The sequence below is a fragment of the Lathamus discolor genome, chromosome Z, assembly GCF_037157495.1.
Source record: "Lathamus discolor isolate bLatDis1 chromosome Z, bLatDis1.hap1, whole genome shotgun sequence".
Taxonomy (NCBI): Eukaryota; Metazoa; Chordata; class Aves; order Psittaciformes; family Psittacidae; genus Lathamus; species Lathamus discolor.
The window spans coordinates 15,809,688-15,829,905 of NC_088909.1; the positions used below are offsets into that span (position 1 = coordinate 15,809,688).

Here is a 20,218-nt window from a genome sequence, read left to right on the forward strand (position 1 = left end):
CCCAAGATGGAGTTTTATGTAGTTGTAAGCTGCTGGGGATGTTTGCCTGTATTCCCATAAACTATTAATTATTGCTAAGTCTTACCTATGTTGATATGTAGCTAAAAAAAGGAGAAGTCAAACGACAGTGATTTTTACCCACCTGTCCTTTCTTTGTTTAAAAAAAAAACAAACCAAAAGTCCAATAGTTTTCTTAAAAGATAGTAACCCTGGGGGAGCCCCTTCCTTACAATATTGACAAACAGCTTTTGGTTACGAGTCATTAAAAAGAAGAAAGGCATTTCAAAGCTGCGAGGCTGTTCTTTCACTTGCCTTATGAATTTTAATCTATTTTTGGCCTAAGTTGAGGTTTTCTTTGCTGTCAAGTGCTAAAAGCTTTTTTGAAACACAATTTTGTGATTTAGCCTCCACTAAAAATGTCTGCTATCATTAATATTCTGATAAAGTACCAGCCTTGTGAGCCAGTGGGCTAAATCATTCTTACAACTTCCTTCCTGTCTTAATGAAGAAGTCAGCAAACCTTTAAACACTTTCTTTCAGCCTATGACTTACATTTTTACATATATTTCTCTGTAATGAAATACTAATTTTAGATTTCAGGCACACTAAATGAAGGAATATATAGCTAGGATTATATGCCATGCTTTTGGAATATGCTATAGGGTTTGGTATTGATGCAGTTACCTTGGCTTTGTACCGTTTTTATAGCTTGTTTGTGCAAGAGACTAATTTCTGAACAAGAACTAGAGGTACAGCCTTCTCAAAGTAGGAGTCCTGACACAAACATCTAGTTTTATTGATGAGCATCCTGGCTTTTCTTATGTTTGACTTCTGCCAGAATGAGAATATACCTTCTTATCTGGGATTTCTTGATGGATTTACCATGCAGTCTGAGTTCCTTGATGCATGTTTCACTGAATTGTCCCTATTCCTTAGGCTGACCTCCTCCTGGTCTGTTGTGCCAGAAACCAAGGTCAAAATGACAAAGTTGCTCACGTGCTTGGAGGAAGAGCAGTCGTAAGGCCAAGTCCAACTCCCTGTCCATCAGTGGGGATGATCAGACCTCTCCTCTGGTCTTTAACAGCTCTGTGGAGGTCACATCACAGGGCTGTGATCAGAGTTACTGGGGAATGGGTAGCGCTCCATTCCAGTGCTGCAGCTGGCCTTCACAATATGAACTGCAGGAAGAAACATTAGAATTACACACATGTAGCAGTACTTAATTCGGGATTTTTTTTTCTCACACTCACAATTTTTATGTATTGCTTTTTGTTTAAATGCTGGGTTTCTAAACATTCTTGTGCTAGGTCCTAGGCTTCATCTCAGCCAAGGGAGGAAACTTTAGGGGAAATGTTGTTATGAATATAGTTTTCTGTAAATCTTAATATCTTTTTATTGTGGGTGACTTGAATCCTTCCTTTATGTTCACAGTATTATTTCCAGCCCTGATGCTGATAAAGCGGGGAACTAGTATTTATACTACATGTAAAATATCTCTTGTATTTGGGATGCTTGACTTGCAGCTTTGATTTTACTTTATTTTACTTCTTTTGTTGTATTATCCTTTGTAAGAATTCAGGGTTTCATAAATCAGCGTTTTGGATGAAGAGCTCAGTGAAAGTTAGTTTCTATTTTCATTGGCCCTAGCTATTGTTTAAATATAAAACCTTGTTCTGAACACTTTCTTAATTTGTGCTTCATATCTGCTATCAAGGATGCACAATTTGTTTACCAATGCGGTGCTTTTTTCTTTTACCTCGCTGATTTGTTTGGAACATCATTTGAACTGTTGGCACCTTTCTTGCAGATCTGCTGTGTTCCCTCCCCCCTACCTTTTTTTTTTTTTAAAAGTCCATCTAAAACTGGGAGTTTGTGTGAGCAAGTCTTTTTCTACACTTTTCTCTGAACATACTCAAGTATTTCTGACTTTTTGAAAAATTTCTGGAACAATTAAAAAGTTTTGAAACTCAAGTTTTGACTGTTGCCTTGTATTTAATTGCAACTTATTTTCTCATCTGATTTTTGTGCTTGTATGTGTTTATGTGCATACGTAACAAGGAGATGGTGATGGAATTGTTGCTGTAGCCCGAGTTATACGTGCCTGAATGCATATATGATCAAACAGTAACTGCTTACAGTCATTTTAAATAGTCGATTAGAATTTTTTAACAGAAGTACATACCAGACATTTTCACTTAGATTTTGTACTTCCCTTCCTCATTTCTGACTTCTTGTAGTGTCTGTATGCCTAGGCTTAATACGGTGATAAAGTGCTAAAAGTCTGGATGTAAACCAGTATTTCATGATTTAAATACGTGTTACAGATTTTTTTTGTCTGTGTGTAATACGTAGAGTAGCTAAAAATGTAGATGTGTGTGTTGTATGCATGGTTCAGGTCACTGAAGGGTTGCATATGGTTTATATTTTTCCTTACCCTGAAACATTTGGCTGTTAGCTCCTGGATGAACTGGGCCGACTCAGTAACAGATATGAATACAGGATTTGTCATATTGTGCATTGTTGTATTTCAGTGGTTTCTGCCTCATTTGTTACATTTTTGCCTTTGAGACATTTTCTTTTTCAAGCCTCATGGTATTTCATAGTGAAAGTTTGTGAAAGTCAGTTCAATGAGTTAATTTAAAACCAACAGAAAGGTGCAAGAGAAGTCTTAGTGTAAAAGTGGTTTTTGGATTTGTAAACATATTGGAAGTATGTCACTTCTGAAACACTCTACGCACATATGAATGTTTGTGACTTTTTCTTATGGGAACTTGTATGTCTTTCTAGGCTGATAATCAAATGCAAAAATACTTGGTTGTGAGGTTTGCTTACGGGAGTTGTGTAAGATAAAAACCAAGATGTATTATGAACTGCAAAATGGTCCAAAATGATTAGTATTTTTTTCAGTGTGTGTGCTTAACTCCCTTCTGACTAGAAGCTACGGTTTTTAATTTAAGGATTTTAGTTCTTTTTATCTTGAAACTCCCTTGATTAATCCTCACCCATTTCCTGCACTTGAATATAGATACATTTGGTGTACACCTTGCCAGGCAACAATTCCAAGTTGGGAGTAAAGAGCACTTTTGTTTTTCATTTCCCTCATGAAATTACTGGGGTTTTTAAGGCAGCAATCTTGAGTGTGATTTAGTGGTGGAGGCATAAACCTGGCAGTAAAATAGTGTTCACAGGGTGATTCTAGCAAGTCAGACTTTTTTCTGGCTTTTTCTTTCTGGAGAAAAAGAAAGTAAGAGTACATGAGGTTTTATTTACTCATCTCAGAGGCCCCCAGACAAAAGTGGAAGCGTTCTGGACGTTAACAGTAATTTGGCTGCTGGAAGTTGCCCAAAGTACTGGCAGTATGTTCTTGCTCTTACTGAAAAATAAAGTAGCAGTTCTCTTTTTTATCTTAATAAGTGTAAGTCGGCTTGGATCCTGCTCAGCAGCTGGTTGTGAAAGTCATCACTTCTAATAGCACAGTGCCCCAGGGACCATCGTGGGGCATTGACTGCCTCAGTACTGACTCACAGCCTAAATTGTTGACACTGCTCCTCTAGAAAAATGATGCAATTATGACTCTCCTCCCTAGTCTGGGAAAGCATCTTGGATCTCCTTATTCACAGCTCCAGCTTCCAAAGCCAGTCTGACTGGGTGAGTCTTCCCTGCTTGTGTATGTTTACTGGTCCCTGTTCTTCAAATTCTTGAATGTTTCCTTGAGTTGTGGACTGGGTATAGCCAAACTGTTAATAGCTTTATCAGGTGTTAAAATAGAGAATTACAGACCACCCTAACCATTTGTTTAGCAAAGGCTTTAAGAGATCTGTTTTCCCCCCAGATAAGTTGATGTTTTCTGTTGCTGGTGTTTGTCTAGTTTCTCTCCGGGCTGTCCCTTGCTTTGGGGCACCTGTGGGAGCACAGTTCCTTTGATGGCTGCAGCAGCCTTTTCAGGTTAAGGAACACCCTCCTGCTGTCATCTTGTCCTGCCTCTGTTCTGCAGCCCACCGCTCCCAGCTGTGCTTGCCATGCTGCCCACAAAACTGTGCTGCAATCACTGACCACTGTTTGCCTTGTAGGCAAAAAGGAACAAAAAAGAAGAGACAAAAATGCTTATATTTGAGTTGATCTGTCAGTGTGTGGGCCTAGGAAGAGTGACATCCACCTAACTAAAGAATGTTCTGGTGTCGTGATGAGATAGGAGCTAGTGGTCAGTGAAGGAGGAGGAGAAACTTGTTGAGCAAATATTACTTGGGATACCCCTGTTGCAGAGCCATAGGCAAGACCTTTGGGTTTAGTTGTTGAAAACGGGCAACAAAAGTTTCCTTTCTATATTTCGGTTCATTAAACTAATTTAAACTACATGTAGGGAGGGTGCTGATTTATGAATATTTGCTGCAGTAGATATTTGTATTTGAATACATCCCTGATAGTAGTACCTCTCACTTCACATGTAGGTCCTTCTCCCATTATGTTTGGGTTTGTTTGCTTGAACAGTGAATTGTACTTTAGAAATAGGAAGCGATGGTAATAATGTAGGTGCCAGCTTGCACTGTATGTAAAAAAAAGAGTGTTCATGTTACCACCATATAAAAGGAATGAAAGGAACTTCATGATTTCATCCACTGTTCTGCCTTACCATTGCTCAGAGATACTGATTTCATTTGCCAATAAAAAATATGGTGTTAAATGAAAGATTCCCCCTGCTTCTGTAACTGAATTTACAGCACTGATTTGCTGTGTTGGTTTTGTAACTGCTGTGTCTATCAGTGGGAGCAGCAGAATGTCAGTCCTTCAATCTTTAATATCATGCATTCTTATTTAATTATATATTTATTTTAAACATAATAATATTACACAATAACTTAATTATTATTTTGTGTGATATTTAAAGCCCAGCATTATGCTTCCTGCCACAGCTGAACAGACATTCTCCTTCAGGGTTTATATCAGTTTCTGGAAGTATCAGATTGAAGTCCAGCAAAGTGGACTAATTAAGTGCTAATGAAGGTGTTTACTATAATGCATTGTTATATTCAAAATTTATTTGTGTCTTACAAGCTTTGGGACTACCGTTCTCCTAAAATGTCTTGTGAGTATTCACTTATTTTGCTGGCATCTTTTGTGGATGGATGATTGTATTAGGTCAGTTCCTTTGGGAGAAAAGAGAGAGATACCACACACTCAGACCAGGCCAGCCAGCAGGAAATCTGTGGGAGAGCCAAAAGCTAGAAAATGGGGTTTGAGTTCTTTGCTTTAATCACAGTGGTCATCCTTCTCATACAGAGGCGAAGAGAATTTGTATGTGCACAGAAAAGAAGGCTAGGATTACAGGCGAGAAAAATACCTCTGGAATTTATTATGCTTTAACCACAGGATGTGGTTTATGAAATAACATTCTTGGTTTTTTGGCAATGTTTGGATCTCAGGCCTGCTCTTAAACTGTGCTGAACAACTCAGTGAAAGTTAAAAGTAATTAGAATTTTGAAAAGCGGGGAAATGGCTGTGATGCTAATTAAATGGGTAATTTGTGCTTCTGCATGAGCTCCCTGATATACTGGGTAGGATTTGGCCAGTATCAAGCTACCAAGCTTGGGTTCTCTTCACAGATCTGGTCCTGAGGTGCTTCATAGCATGGGATTTGACTTTCTCCTAAGTGTAACTGCTTGCTTTTCTCTGGTGTTTCTATGTAGAATGTAAAGTCTTTCAATCATAGGTCACCTTTTAGGAAGCCATCAGCAGGTCATATCTTAGGCATATGGTTTAAGTCCATTATTAGTTTGTGTTTTGTTGGGGTGTAGTGTTCATGAAAACTTTTTTCCTCCCTCAACATCAAAAGATAAACTTGGGTACTTGTTGGATAGTTCAATTACATTTTCATGAAAGGATACTGCTTACTCTCAGTTTTGAATGGTTACTTCTTAGATTGTAATTTCTGAATTTCCAGCACTTTTAATTTTGTATCTCATTGTGCCTTTTGACGTGCTTGTAGGTGAACAGTTGAAGTCCACTGTTGTGTTATTAGTTTGGCACATTTTCTGTCTCCTTTGGTGGATCCTGTAGTGCTTTTCACTCAGGCTAGGTTTGGTGTCAATCCCTGTCACTATCAACCCTGTTAAGATGCGTGTGTAAACCAGACAACAGTATGGATGTGCTGAAAGGGAGTGTTTCAAACTGACCCATGCTGAGTTTTGCCAAATGGCTTCTGCTGAAGCTGGAGAGCTGCAGCTGCAAGAACAACCATGTATTCTTTGAAAATGCCCTGTAGTAATGACATTTCTGTTGTTGCATTTATTTAAAAAAGTTGCAGGTTTAGGTGTGAAATAGTTTAAATATGAACTACTGCTTCCAAAGTTCTTAATTAACTTCTTGTACCAGGTAGAAAAACCCTAATTACTGAAACTGAAAACCACTCTGGCAGTGCCACATAACCTTTAGACCTGTCAGAGGAAGAAAGATTGTGCCAGAAACTCTCGGAAACCTCTTTAGCAGTACTTTCAAGATTGGCTCTGCCTGTGTATATTCTCACTTCAAACTTCACACATTCAGGAAGTAGTTCCTGCATTAATGAAATATTATTCCCAAGAAACAGGGAATCAGTCTTTGTGTACAGATGTAGTTTTCTAGATATATCCAGAGGAGGATCTTATTTCATGTAAGTTTATAAGATAGTGGTAGCCATGTTCAAATGCAACATGAAGTAAAATGAAGTGAACTGAAAGCTGTTCAGTGAGTTGGAACATGTATTGTCAGCATCTTCCTTCATGTTGTAGTTTAGGAATTTCAAAATCCCTTTTATGGGAGAAATCAGTGGACTGTCAACTCTTGTGGTTTTCAATGTAATTTAGAAGGTATAGGTATAGGAGAGGAAGTAGTACCAGTTCATCTAAGTAGTGTTTGCTTTGTTCTGACTTTCTTTTTCATTCCTGAGCATTTATAGTATTTCTACAATAAATAATCTTGGATGCCTCTGAATAAAGTAAACTTTAAGCTAAGCATCAGTTCAATTTGTATTTCCTTACACTACCATTTAGGATAACATGGAAGTGATCTTTGAAAGATCTGTGAGTACCAGCCAGGCAGTAAAACAGGAAGAAGTATCTTGGTATTTGCAAGAGTATTTGTTTGATTCATAAATGATTGTTTATTTTTAAGAAGATAATATGAAACATATCTTAAACACTTCTGAAAAATATTGAGAGTACTTCAAATAAGGACTATATGTAGCTGAGGGGAAAATAACTTCAGCGGCATTATAAAATGGTGTCTGAAGGATCTGACTGTTAAGATATAGTTGAAGTGGAGCATGGTATTTTAACAATGCAATCACAGTTTTGTTTTAAACTACTTTTGTTCAGTTAAAATTATTGTAAAAAGTGAGTTTTTTACAGATCTGAAAAATACTTCCAAACATGTATTGGGTACACATTATGCAACTGTATTTTGCCCTGAAAGTCATAAACGAATGTCAGTACTTCACTTAAGAATATTTATTAGGGAAGTTCTTAAAAAAAAATTATACAAAAGATTTCCTGTAGAACAGTTCAGTTCTCAGTGTAAATGTGATTAATTTGAACTAAAAGAAAGTATTTGTATAATTGTGTCAATTCAGGGTGAGCATACATATGAAGGTTTCCGCAATCTTGGTGTTGCTGTTGTGCCTAGTAGCAGGCTAAACTCTTGAGACTCATGGCAACTTTGTACTTTTAAGTTAATAAATAAACTAGGTAGATAACCCAAGCCTTGGTGCACTGCAGAGTTTCTTGACAGAGGTTTGTGGATGTGTCGACTAAACCAGTCAGAAACTCTGAGTGAGGACAGTGGGAACACTTTTTGAAATTAGTAGTCAAGGCTGTTATCATTAGTAACTTATGCTTAAAAAAATGAAGCTACTGGTCAGAATACAAAGTGAATCTCATAAGTGGATCAAAAGAAGAAAGAGAAGGGGGTTACTGTTTTGAAAAAGGGAGTCAAACAAACCCAATGTTTTTTTAACTTCTGTAATTTCCAGAACCACAGTGAAATCTGGATTTCCACAGTTTATTAAATATTCTGTTGAACAATCAATGAACAGATGTCTTCAATAAAACTAGGAAGAACCAAACAATTTCACAAGTCTTTGCTCTAAACAAGTATTACATTTGGTAAAGTGTATAAATCTGTGATTTCATAACATAAAAGTAATCCATTCTTCCATTCTGGAATTTGTTATGTGAAATTTGTTGTTTCTTGAAGCTACTGAAGTCTTCCTAAAATTAATCAAGAACTGTTGTCATGTGTGTTGTCCTCTACTGTGTATTCCAATACTCCAAACCTAACTCGAAAATAATCATAGACAGAGGTGTTCTATGGAGCAAAATGAAGACTTTTCTCTTTTCCTTCCTTCCTGCCTTCCCGCCTTCCCGCCTTCCTGCCTTCCTGCCTGCCTGCCTCCCTCCCTCCCTCCCTCCCTTTCTCTCTTTCTCTCTTTTTCTTTCTTTTTTTTTTTTTTTTTTTTAATATTGTAGGTTTTTTTTTCACCTTTTACCAGTTCTAACCTAGTAAAGTTTAGATACTTTTTAAAAAAACATGATAAGCAGATCTGTGCTGCAGGTGCAGCATTGATCCACCAGCTCAATACTACACAAATAACAATTTTGTAGGTGTGAAAAGCAGCTGCTGTTAGAGCAGCAAGGTGCAGTGCTTATAATGTAAGTGGTTAAATGTTCTTCAGTCAAAATGAAAATGACCTGCAAGCTGTTGCTAGGGAAATAGGTGCCTGTGGTTAGTGTTGAATGTGGAGGTGTTTGTCTGTATTGCAGATCAAAAAATGGCTCCAAGTACTCAGTCTGTGTATTGCTTCCGGAAGCTTTGCTACTTATCAGCAGATGGTCCCCCTGAGGAGCTTCAGTTACAAATACACAGAGAATCTTCTGTTTTTTCTCTTCCCTCCACCCAGTCCTTAAGTTTTGATGTAGCCTTTCTCTCACTTACTGTCTTTGCTCATGTCTGTGTGTGAACTCATGTCTGTGCGTGATAGGAAGTAAACTCTCCTCAGGACCTAAGTCTGAGAACACTGCTGGGGGAGCAGCAGCTTGATTCCTCTGCAGCAGTGATTCTTGCGTACAACTGCATATCAGGGGCTATGGTGAAAGTTCTGCTTTTAGATGCATTTTTAAAATATTGGTGAAATGTTGTGAATTTGGCATAGTTCTAGTCGTTCAATTAGTTCTCTAAAAGCTAAATTAGTACACTGCAGGTTACACTTGTTACACTTAAGTACCTTCATAAACCTTGACAACAACAATTCTAGGTCCTTTAGCTGCTCTTTTAAAAAACTCTGAAAAGTATTGTTTCAGGGATGACTTTTAAAATCTGTCATAGTATATTTTTTTAAAAGGCATTGTGAGATTCCTGGGACCCCCTATTTGGGCAACCTAGTTTTCCCAACTGAATACCAATAAACTGCTGCCTCGTATTGCTCTACACACAGCGCTGGTCCATTTCAAAGGAAAATGATACCTCTCTCTGCTGATTACCAGGGATTCATCCTTAACACTGAATGCATAATAAGGTGGAAGTAAAGCAGCAGCTTATTTGCGAATTCCAGTTTGAACCTGTAACAGGTTAAACAAAGTGATGAGAAAATGAATATGAGCCGGCAGTGTGCGCTTGCAGCCCAGAAAGCCAGCTGTATCCTGGGCTGCATCAAAAGGAGCGTGACCAGCAGGTCGAAGGAGGTGATCCTGCCCCTCTACTCTGCTCTTGTGAGACCTCGCCTGGAGTATTGTGTGCAGTTCTGGTGTCCTCAACATAAAAAGGACATGGAACTGCTGGAACAAGTCCAGAGGAGGGCCATGAGGATGATCAGGGGACTGGAGCACCTCCCGTATGAAGAGCGGCTGAGGAAGTTGGGGCTGTTCAGCCTGGAGAAGAGAAGGCTGTGTGGAAACCTCATAGCAGCTTTCCAGTATCTGAAGGGGGCATACAGGGATGCTGGGGAGGGACTCTTCATCAGGGACTGTGGTGATAGGACAAAGGGTAATGGGTTCAAACTTAAACAGGGGAAGTTTAGATTGGATATGAGGAGGAAGTTCTTTCCTGTTCGGGTGGTGAGGCACTGGAATGTGTTGCCCAGGGAGGTTGTGAATGCTCCAGCCGTGGCAGTGTTCAAGGCCAGGTTCCTTGGGTGAGATGGTTTAGTGTGAGGTGTCCCTGCCCATGGCAGGGGGGCTTGGAACTAGATGATCTTGAGGTCCTTTCCAACCCTAACTATTTTATGATTCTATGATTCTAAGTCTTTTTGTCTGCTTTTACACACACACATAGTAGATTTGTATCTGCCTTTTCAGATGAATTCTGCAAGATGTCCTTTTTCCCCTCTTATGTATCTCCAAGGCTGCCAGAAGACTTTGTCAAGTTCTTGACCTTTTTCTTAAGAATCAGCTCCAGTTTCTGCCTAACCTTTATAAATACTGATGCCTGTTTGGCTTGGCTAGGTGGAGCTAACTCCTGCCCAAAAGGTACTGGGACTTGGTCAGAACTGTCCCAGGGCTTAGGTGTGAACTGGACGTTTAATCCACTGCAATAGAATAGGGTACCCTATTTTGAGTGGTGATTAAAGTAATCCGTGTGTCCTAGCAAAAATTTATCTGAAAATAAATACGGGTTTATTTGAGTTCTTTTACAATAAAATACTTTGCATCCACTCTGATTTTATGCTTCATTACGGGGCAGTTTCACTTGCCTTTTGGTTTCCAAAGTAGGTCTCTGTTGACGGAGCTTTGAGGTGAACAACAAAGTAGGTGTTGATATGTTCCCTTTCCAGCACAGCTATTTAACTTGTATCAGCTTTCCCACTGACATAGCAATTCTGGTTTCCTGCTCTGGGCCTCTTCTCTTTTGGGTGATTGTTTCAACACTACATATAACTATTTACTCCCCTGCTTGGTTCCTGTCCCTGGTGAGAGTGTGCTGGACTCCAGCAATGAATAGTGAGCAACCATGCCTCCTGCTGGTGCCTGGGGTACTTCGAGGTATTGAACTTCTCTGGCATCTTTTCACATCTAAACGGTTCCTGTACTGCATGTGAAGACAATGAAGTAGGAAGAGAGGAAGGCAAAGCTGACAGCTGCTGCCTATGATACAGATTCCTCTACGGGAGAGTTGGTGTGCTAAGTTAAAGGATGATAACCCAACTATGCCTTCTGATCATTTGCTTCGATTCATGACATCCTAGGAATGTGTCTTTCTGCCTTTCTTGTGCTCTAAGACAAGCAAACCTAGAGGGCAGAACCTTTTCATTTCTACACTAGCAGTAGAAAAGTATTTATCCAGATCTGCAAGATGCAGGAAGGGAATATTTTATTGTTTTGTTTTTTAGCTGCTTTTCCTGCCGTACTGTCATATTTGCTATGATCCAGAATACCAAACAATATTTTATGCTGTTTTAAACTACATATACACTGTTATATTAAAATTTTACTTCTTGGGTTATTTTTTTAATTTTATATTGATTGCTTATTTATTTTATTGCTGATATTGCTGACGTGTAATAAATCTCATAGGAAAAATCTTAAGGCCTTCATTATAGAAGGCTATACAAGTTAGTAAAACATTCTTTTTAGCAGAGTATCCTTAGCTGTCACACTGCTTTGGCTGAAAAGCATTGGGATCAGTTAACGTAAAGGTGATATCCTTCATCAGTCTTCAGCCCTCTGCTCAGACATTTCCATCTATCATTTAGTTTTTCTGTCAAGTTACATTAATGTTGCAGCTTGCCACAGAATAGTTAAATACTTTTACTGATTGTCTGGTTAAAAGGTTCATAGTGTGTGGAGATGGAGATTGACTAGTTTCTAGTTCCTAAGGGGGAAGATACAGAAGCATTGTTAATATGGTCCTTGGAGTAAAGATTTCCTGTGTTGTTGGAGGTTGGTGTATGTGATATGTCAAGATATTAGTGGCAAGGATCATACCTAAGTGGGCTTCACTTGCTCAACTGCAGGAATTTCAAAATGATGGAACAGACCACAGTGGAGTGGAGAAATATGACTTTTGCCAATGAACCCTGTGGCCTGTAATGGTAAGCAAACAAAAAGCAGGTGGTCTCAATGAGATTGAGGACCATAAACCCCTGGAGTAATCTGCTGTGCACAGCTCAGCATTACATTACAGGGAAAACATGCTTTCTCAATGGCTGTACACAGCCCTGGAGATTGGCTAGTACTAGTCAGTGATAACCCTTGTTAGGGCAGTGGCTGTGTACTTTGCTATTTTGGAAAGTTCTTCTGTGGACTTAATGTTGCTCTGAGGCAGTAATTACATAGCTTTTTAGAAAAGTGGCTTTTGCCATATTCTGAAGTTTTGCCATGAGTATTTTATTATTTCAGAATTTTGGTGTTAACGAATTCTGTTTTAATACTAGTTAACTGGACTTAGTATCAGCAAACCGAAAGGATAAAGCTGTTCAAGGAGAATTAATTTAATTGCAAAGTGTCTGTTTAATTTCGGCTGTTGTCAGGTGAGATACCCAGGTTTTTTTTGGCAACTCAGTAGTCACCAGGTGGTCTTTCCATGGTACAGACTTCCAATATCCAGGTGGAGTTGGGAACAGTAGGGCTGGCTGGCAAAGCTCTAAAAGTGGTAAGATGAAAGATAGGACAAAATAAATATGAAAGTGATTGGATATGGACATTCCATTATGTGAGTAGACCATCAAAACTTAGCATGGAAAAAAAAAATATCCCATGAGGCATGTTGGTTGTCCGTGTAAAGCTGTCACTGCTTCTACATGGCCTGGCTCTTTCTATAATCAGAATGCTTATCCAGGCATGCGTGAATGCTTGGATTGTGTGGCATGTTGCCTGTACCAGTGAAATATATGTGTATGACTCCTCACAATTTTGAAGCATGTGCTGCTGTCAAGTGGCACTGAAAGCACAAGATTGCAGAGGTTTGCATCCCATTACTGTTGCTTTTTTTCAGAATGAGTTTGCAAAGGACTTTTCCTAAACCCTAAATGTTACTTTTTGGAAAACTTCTTAAAAAGAATTGCGGTTGGCTGCAGTTGCAGGGCATGACTGCAGAAACAACTCTTCTTTTAGAAGTGTGTCTCCTTGGTGGTGTTTTGAATACTTAACCTCCAAGGGAGGGAACTTCCTCATTGCAAGTGTTAGTTTTCATTTTAGTTTTTTTGGCTGTGAAGTACGGATGTGGTGGTGTAACAAATGTTGGTTGGTTGACATGTGAAGAAGTTCGGGGAACATTAAAGTTCCCCTGTAATAAATAGGATCTAGAAATGAGATTTTAAAAACTGTCTACTTTATAGGATTTATTCTTGACGTACTAGTTGTTAAGTAAAGGTGGGATTGGATTTAATCTGTCTCCTTCCTTTCCCCCTTGCCTCATAAATGGTATGAAGGCTTTGCTTTCCTAAAGAGCATTTTATACCTTAACAAAAATATTTGTACTGGAATATCATCCTGCTGTTCATTGCTCCAAGAACTGATGCACAACTGTGTTCTTTCCATTGTCCACCTCTTGGCCTTGGGCTGAAGTTTATTTCCAAAGCAAGGTTGCCAGTGTGGCTGCTTCAGAAGGAGTACTAATCTGAAGGAGGATACAGATGAGACTGTTTAGTAAACAAATAAAGATAGAAACAATCAGTTTGGCCTTCAGCAGCAGACACAAGTGATATTGTTCTTACCTTATGGTTTACTCTCCCTAATTGGTCATGATGTTTGGCAAACATTCAGTGACACATTTTCAGTGCATGTGTCCCTGTTCATCAGCAAAATTAGAGACTTGGGAGAAAAGAAAAATAGCCAAAGAAATGAAGCTGTTGTTGATGTCAGCACAGTACTTGTATTTCAGCTGCCTCTGTGTATTTCTACTCACTTCAGCAGTGTGGAAGTGCTGTAGACAGGAAAGAGGTTTTTATCTTTGAGCGTCCTTCTCTGTTTTATTGGTTTTAGTTGGACTGAACCTGATTAACAAGTGTTTTCTCACCTTGTTCAGGTCAGGTTTTATCTTCTTCCCACTCATAGCATGGCCTATCCCTTGCCATGATTGCACCTGTTCTGTGCAAATACGCTGTTTACCCTAGAGGTGGGAAAGATGCATTTCTATGTTGAGCTGTAACACTCCTCCTAAGTAACTGAGACAGGGGAAAAATAAGAGTAATGTGTAGTGCCCCTTACACTCCTGTTCACAGTGTGTGTGTGTTTGAATGTTTTTTAACTTTTGAATATCTGTTGGCATATCCAACCATAGTTAGAAAAGTAATGTTGCAGCCTCATGCTCTGGCTCCATCACATCATTAGCCTGTGCTTCTTGATTCCTTTTGTGAGCAGAAAAGCTGAGGCATATTCATACAAATGAGATATTTTTTTCTAGATGTAATTAAGTAACTATATATTGAGCTTAGGAAGTCTGTCAGCTTGAGCATGTTTGTTTGCCTTATGCTTATAATTCTGTGTCCTAAATGATAAAGTCAGGAAAAATAACCTCTTGACAGTTTAAACATACCTTTCCTGAAGTGGTTTTTTTTTTTTCTTATCACAAATTTCAATATAGTCTTAGTCTTATGTATTGTAATACACCTTTTTCCTTAAAAAAAAAAAAAAAAAAAAACCAAAACAACAAAACCCTGAAAGTGTCAAGGATTTTAATTTTTGTAAAAATCGGGGGCATTCTAGTAGAAGTTGAGGCTTTTACACGCACACAGACACAGACACAGACACAGACACACACACACAGACACACACACACACTTCAACCATATTTCTATATGGGCTGAAAACGCTACTTTTCCTCATGGTGTTCAAGTTAAATATTCTGTGTTTCAGTGTTGCTTTGTTTTTATATTTTCCTGCATCTTATATAGCTTAATGTTGCAGAGTTTATTGATACAAATAAATGCAAAAGCATTCTGCATGTGATATAATGAAATTGAAATTACACAATGAAAAACCCTAACCCTAACCCTGTCCTGGCTTCTGAGGCCACAGTGTTCAAATACATGAATTTTAAATAGGTCACTGAAAACTTAAAGTGTAAGTGAATATTGACTTTTGTAGTAGTAAGTTCAGTTTTAAACCTGCTGAAGTCAGAAAATCTATCTGTGAGATGTGACAGGGAGTCTGGGAATCACGAAATAATCACACACCTTGGAGTTTGAAAGATGCAAAGCACAGCTCAGTTCCTTTCCGGTGTGATGTATCTTTTTACACCCTGCAGTTAGCTGCTTATGAAAACCAGTATTATAAAAAGACTACTTTCCCTCCCCTCCCTCCCCTGCTGAGCCAGACCCAGCAGTTAATTATAAGGCCTAATAGATTTGTTGGTTGAACCATCATGTGTTTGCACAATAAACTACCTTAGAACAGTAGTGAACCCTCCCATATAATTGAGTTGCACCAATCTGGTTATATGGATTCTTTCCTTTTCACTATATTAGTTTGTGAGCTAGTCTTAAATTACAAATCTTCAGTGTCCTGACCCATCTTCTGTCATCATTTTTCTGTCATAATTTCTCTGTCCTGCCTGGATTGGTAGAGATTTCTTTCTGTGACTAATCTCTCCTCAAAGTGCATCCCGTAATAATAGAAGTATTTAAAAATTAGTAACAAACCCCCCAGCTCTAGAAGTTAAATTCTTGGTATTCTTAGGCTGTGGATCTGTGAGACATGATGACTCAATTTAACAGCTCACTGCTACCCTTGCTTTACTACTTGTGGTTTGCCTTTCCTTTCCACACGCTGGGCCAGCTCCAGAGCTCATCAGTACCTCTGCTAGCTGTTGCACCTCACCACCCTGACAGAGAAGTGACCTGCCAAAAATAGCTCTCTGTAGCTGTAGTTAGTGAACAAGCTCTGAAGAGGGCCCAGTGGGTGCAGGAGCTGGGTGCCTGGGCGGGCAGGCAGGCCCTGCAGCTGCGCAGGATGGGTGGTCCCAGTGGGTGAGACCTCCTTCTTCAATGCTCTGAGCCACCACTGGGCTCAGGTCTGTGTTTGTGAAACCACAGCCTCTGGTATTTTGCATCTTCCATTTTTACTGGTGACCAAAAAACTGTTTTCAGATTACACAATTTGTGTAATCTGAGATAAGAATAACAGGTTATTCCTATTTTAAAGGCTATTCTAGAAGAAATGTCCTGAGAAGAAGCAATCTACTGAAATAAGATGGTGAATAAAGTTCTGTCTCAATGCTTGCCTTCCAGTGCGTTCAGCACTGTCATTGTTGTGGCTCTCAGTGTTCAAGGGCACAGCCTAAGTAACGTAATGTCATATCTTAACTCCCGTCTTTCTGACATGTGGTGGGATTTCTTATTTATTTATTTATTTATTTCCTCCCCAAATGACAGGCTACTTTTTTGCATCAATTTGGCTCTTTTTATGTAAATACTGTTTTGAGTCATGATGTGCTGAAGTGGGTATGCTCACTTTTTGTAAGAAAATAGTCTGTAAATATAAGTGTTGCAGAAGGAGCTCTTCAGAAATTAGATGTAATTAAGGTGAAATTTCACAGGAAAAACTTCATTTTATATATATATATATATATATGTACACACACACAGACACAAAAAAAAGGTTTACCGTTGTAAAGAAACTTACCTGCGCAAGTAGTATTCACCACTGTTAGCAGATAGATCATTAAAACCCCATCTACTCGCTGTGTAATATTCCTGTATGAGCAGAAAAAGCTGAGGTGACTGCAGGCTAGCGTTTGAAAGCAAAGTCTAAAAGGAAGAAGTGTTGTCTTTAACATGAATGGTATTTCCTGTGGTATATGTTTGGATTGGTAATGTTAATTTCCTAGACTGAATTAGTTGTGGAGTCCACTAGACTGGAGATTATTTTTGCCTGAGATTCATAATTCATCTACTGATCTGCTTCAATTATTCTACTGGATGTTTGTAGATCCTTGATTCTCTTTTAATATTTGCAAATGGGTAATTATGATCAGCAATCATTCCTGTCACGGAAATTGCTAAAGTAATTTCAGAAACGCTGTTGTCATTTGTGTGAAACAAAAGATGTAATGGAAATCAAAACTGCACGTTCTGTCTCTGATGCTGTAATAGTTAAAGATGGAAAAACTGGTTCAGCTTGCTTTTGTGCAGCGGTATAAGGCAATATATATGACTTGTTTTTTGCTTAGTAAGGGTTTCCTTTAATATTTCGTGGGTGAGACTGCTTTTTAGTAAACAAACTTCTTTAGGTGAGCAAGCCTTGAGTCCTTGGCAGACGAATAGCTAAGTGAAAAAATACTTCAGTAATTGTCCAGGCAGTTGTGGATGTGTTTATGAACACATCAGTAATGTTGAAATGAAGAACTGACCTGCAACATACTCTGGTCCCATTTGGAAAAGCATTAACTTGGTCAGTAGCTGCTGTGAATGACTATCCCAAGAGAAGGGGGGAAGGACATGATCACTAGCCATTTGTGCATCCTGTTTGTGTGAGTAAGAAAGTGCAGGGTGCAGGTTTACCAGATGCACTCCCCAGCCAGCAACAGAGCTAGCAGCTGAAAACTGTTAATGCTCTGCAAAAATGGAGACAAAGAGGGCCATCCCAAGAGCTGTGATGTCTGATTTTTGTACTGGGTAACACATGATTCTTCCTGTTGTTCCACCTTGCGTTGCTGAAGGAAGCATGCTTTTTGTGCCACAGTTTAAGATAACTCACTGCTCTCTTTATGCCTTCAGTGTTCTTCTGTTTTCTCTCTCCACTGTCTGCCCTTGCATTACTTATTGTGGACAGTTGCTGGAAAGTAAAGTGCTGAAGTTGCATCAACACCCTTGTGCTGATGTGTGACCCACAGTGATTTGAATACAGAAAAAGAAAGGAAAAATGGGGCCCAGTGCAGTGTGCCTGAAACAAATGCATCCACATGTTGTGGGGGCAAACTGGTGGGCCTCTGCTACCTGAGCTGTAGATGGGATGGATGTGTGCAGCAAAGCAGCGCCTACCTTTAGCTCCAAGCAGGCAGTGAGGATGGGGGACTTTCTGGAGGCAAGGCAGTTGTCCAGATGTCAGAAAAGGTCACTGGAACTGAAAAAGAGCTGTTGCACACTGGTGACTAACTACTGCTGGTCAAAAGAGCTGGGGCCTAGGGGCAAGACCTTTTAGGTATTATCAGGACAAAGACTCAAGCCAAACTTTTAATCCTGATACATTTTGAGAGGCATCTCAAGAAGCCTGGAGCTTTATGGCATTTTCCTGTTTACTGTTGTTTCAGAAAACTAAAACCTTAGCAGCCTAAACTTCAAGGGGCTTCTGAAATACAAGAATTCAATGTGATTCTATTTCAAGTTGATAGAAAAATCAACTTGGATTTTCCTGGCTATGGAGTGCTGCTGTGCAGGCAGGGCTGAACAAATCACTGGAAGGCAAAAGTCATCTCCATTTTCCAGACTTTAGCGTTATTTTACAGATGGTCACCTCACCAGAGTACGAAATTTGAGGTGCTAACAAATTCGTTTGCATGACAGTTTGCCATTAGAAAGGAAAATACATTGTTGATGCGCCTTAGAAAGTAGTAATAGCCTATTTAGAAAATAAGATGAAAGGAAGAATGATCTGTTTAGTAACTAGCCATATTATGAAAATATATTATGAAAATATGCCTGCAGTGCAGATATGTGGGTGAAGGCTTTTACCTAGATGTCATAAATAATATGTAGTGTACAAGACTGGAGACAGGAAATGAAGGAAGTCCTTGCCGCTTTGGAGGCGCAAGGAATTGTGTTCTTACCCCATCAGCTGATTTGCCTCATCTGCCCTGAATTTTCTGCTTTGCCTCGTAAAACGTTGGTCTGTGTGATGCATGTTCCCAGATTAGTTTTCCTTATGAAGAGATTTGGCTCTCTTCTAGCTACTTACCTTAAGCAAACTGCCAAAGAAAGAGGCTTCTCTGATCTTTGTAACATGACTGCTAGGGTAGCCCATGATACCATGTTTCAGTTAGTTTTATGTAAAACAGTTGGCCTCTGTAGGCTTTGTAACAGTCTCTGTAGGCTTTGTAGCCTGGTCATGTCTGTTCTGCAATGGTTTAGTCCAGGTCAGTTCCTAAGAAAACGTTGTGTATTGACACAAAGCACTCTGGACAGTTTTAACTAGCCCAGGAGAACAAAAGAGCTTCAGTCCAAGCCTAGTAGCTTAATGAAATACTGGCTTTCATATGTTTTGTGAAGTGTTACAGCTTTTCAGTAGGATATCAGAGAGCTTGAAAATTCCTATTTATGGGGAGAAGAGCACAGAGCAGTCAGAAGTACCCATACTTGTGGAAGCTTGTATTTTTTGCTGGCAGGTGAAAAGTGGCTGTGCATGTGTGCTAGGTCTTGCCCAGTACATACCTAGTTAAGATTCTTCTGCGAATCTGAGCACAGCCTTGGGCCCAGTGGCTTGAAACAGAGTAGATTTGGAAGGCTGTAGCTGTCCTGGCTGATGTTCTGGAAGGAATCCTATTGTACAGGATTTTTTTTTTTATGCCTATCACATGTCCAATGTTCGTTCTCACATATTCATTAGGCAAATTTCTTTAGGTGATCAAATGTTTTTCATGTTAATTGGCATGCAGATGGCTGTGGAATTCGCCCAGATCTGACTAAATGATATTTCTTTGTTTGGTAGACATTCCTGTAGGTTCTTAGTACAGTTTCCAACCCCTATTGTTGGGGTTGTTTCTTATATATATAGATCTGGTTGACAAATTGTTCCTTCTCCTTTCTAATTCTTCAAAACACAATGAAGGCTTCTAAAGAAATTAGTTGTTTTGTTTTTTTTTTTTTTTTATTAAACAGATGATCAGAGCTCCATGGTTTTATGGCAGCAGCCTAGATCCAGTCTCCACTTGGCTTGGTGTGTTGCCACTGGTACTTCTTGGGAGTGCTTCTTGGTTTTTGTGGCTTGTTGCCGTTTCAGGGTTACACCTCTCTAGTGGTGTGAGAATAGCAGACCTCCAAGAAACAATGACCAAAAAAAAAAAAAAAAGGCAAAAATGATGCTGTGCTGCACAGGGCTCATGTGAGCCTTAAATATGTGAGCAGGAGTATATTAGATTGATGATTTTAGTGGAGTGTAATGCCGTCCCTGAGGTAGAAGCTTTTTTTGCTCTCTCAAGGCTGTCTTCTACATTTTCAGAAGGTTGCTGGAAAAATTATCAGAGAAGAAGGGGGAAGGGCACAAAAAGTGGTGACTTCCAGCCTAGTCTGTGGAAGTTTCTTAAACAAAAGTTTGTCTTG

At 39.2% G+C, this 20,218-nt stretch overlaps 1 protein-coding gene across 5 annotated transcripts in view; it reads left to right on the forward strand.

Annotated features, from left to right (window-relative positions):
• The window catches only part of ADCY7 (adenylate cyclase 7), a 68,541-nt gene that overhangs the window by 10,348 nt on the left and 37,975 nt on the right, over positions 1–20,218 (forward strand). Inside the window, exon 1 of one of the 5 annotated variants that reach the window (XM_065663486.1) lies at positions 3,575–3,648. The exons of the other annotated variants lie outside the window; for them this stretch is intronic. The gene's annotated coding sequence lies outside the window, so the exon portion shown is untranslated. Of the gene's footprint in view, positions 1–3,574; positions 3,649–20,218 lie in introns of those variants that run through there. 5 annotated transcript variants of the gene reach the window in all.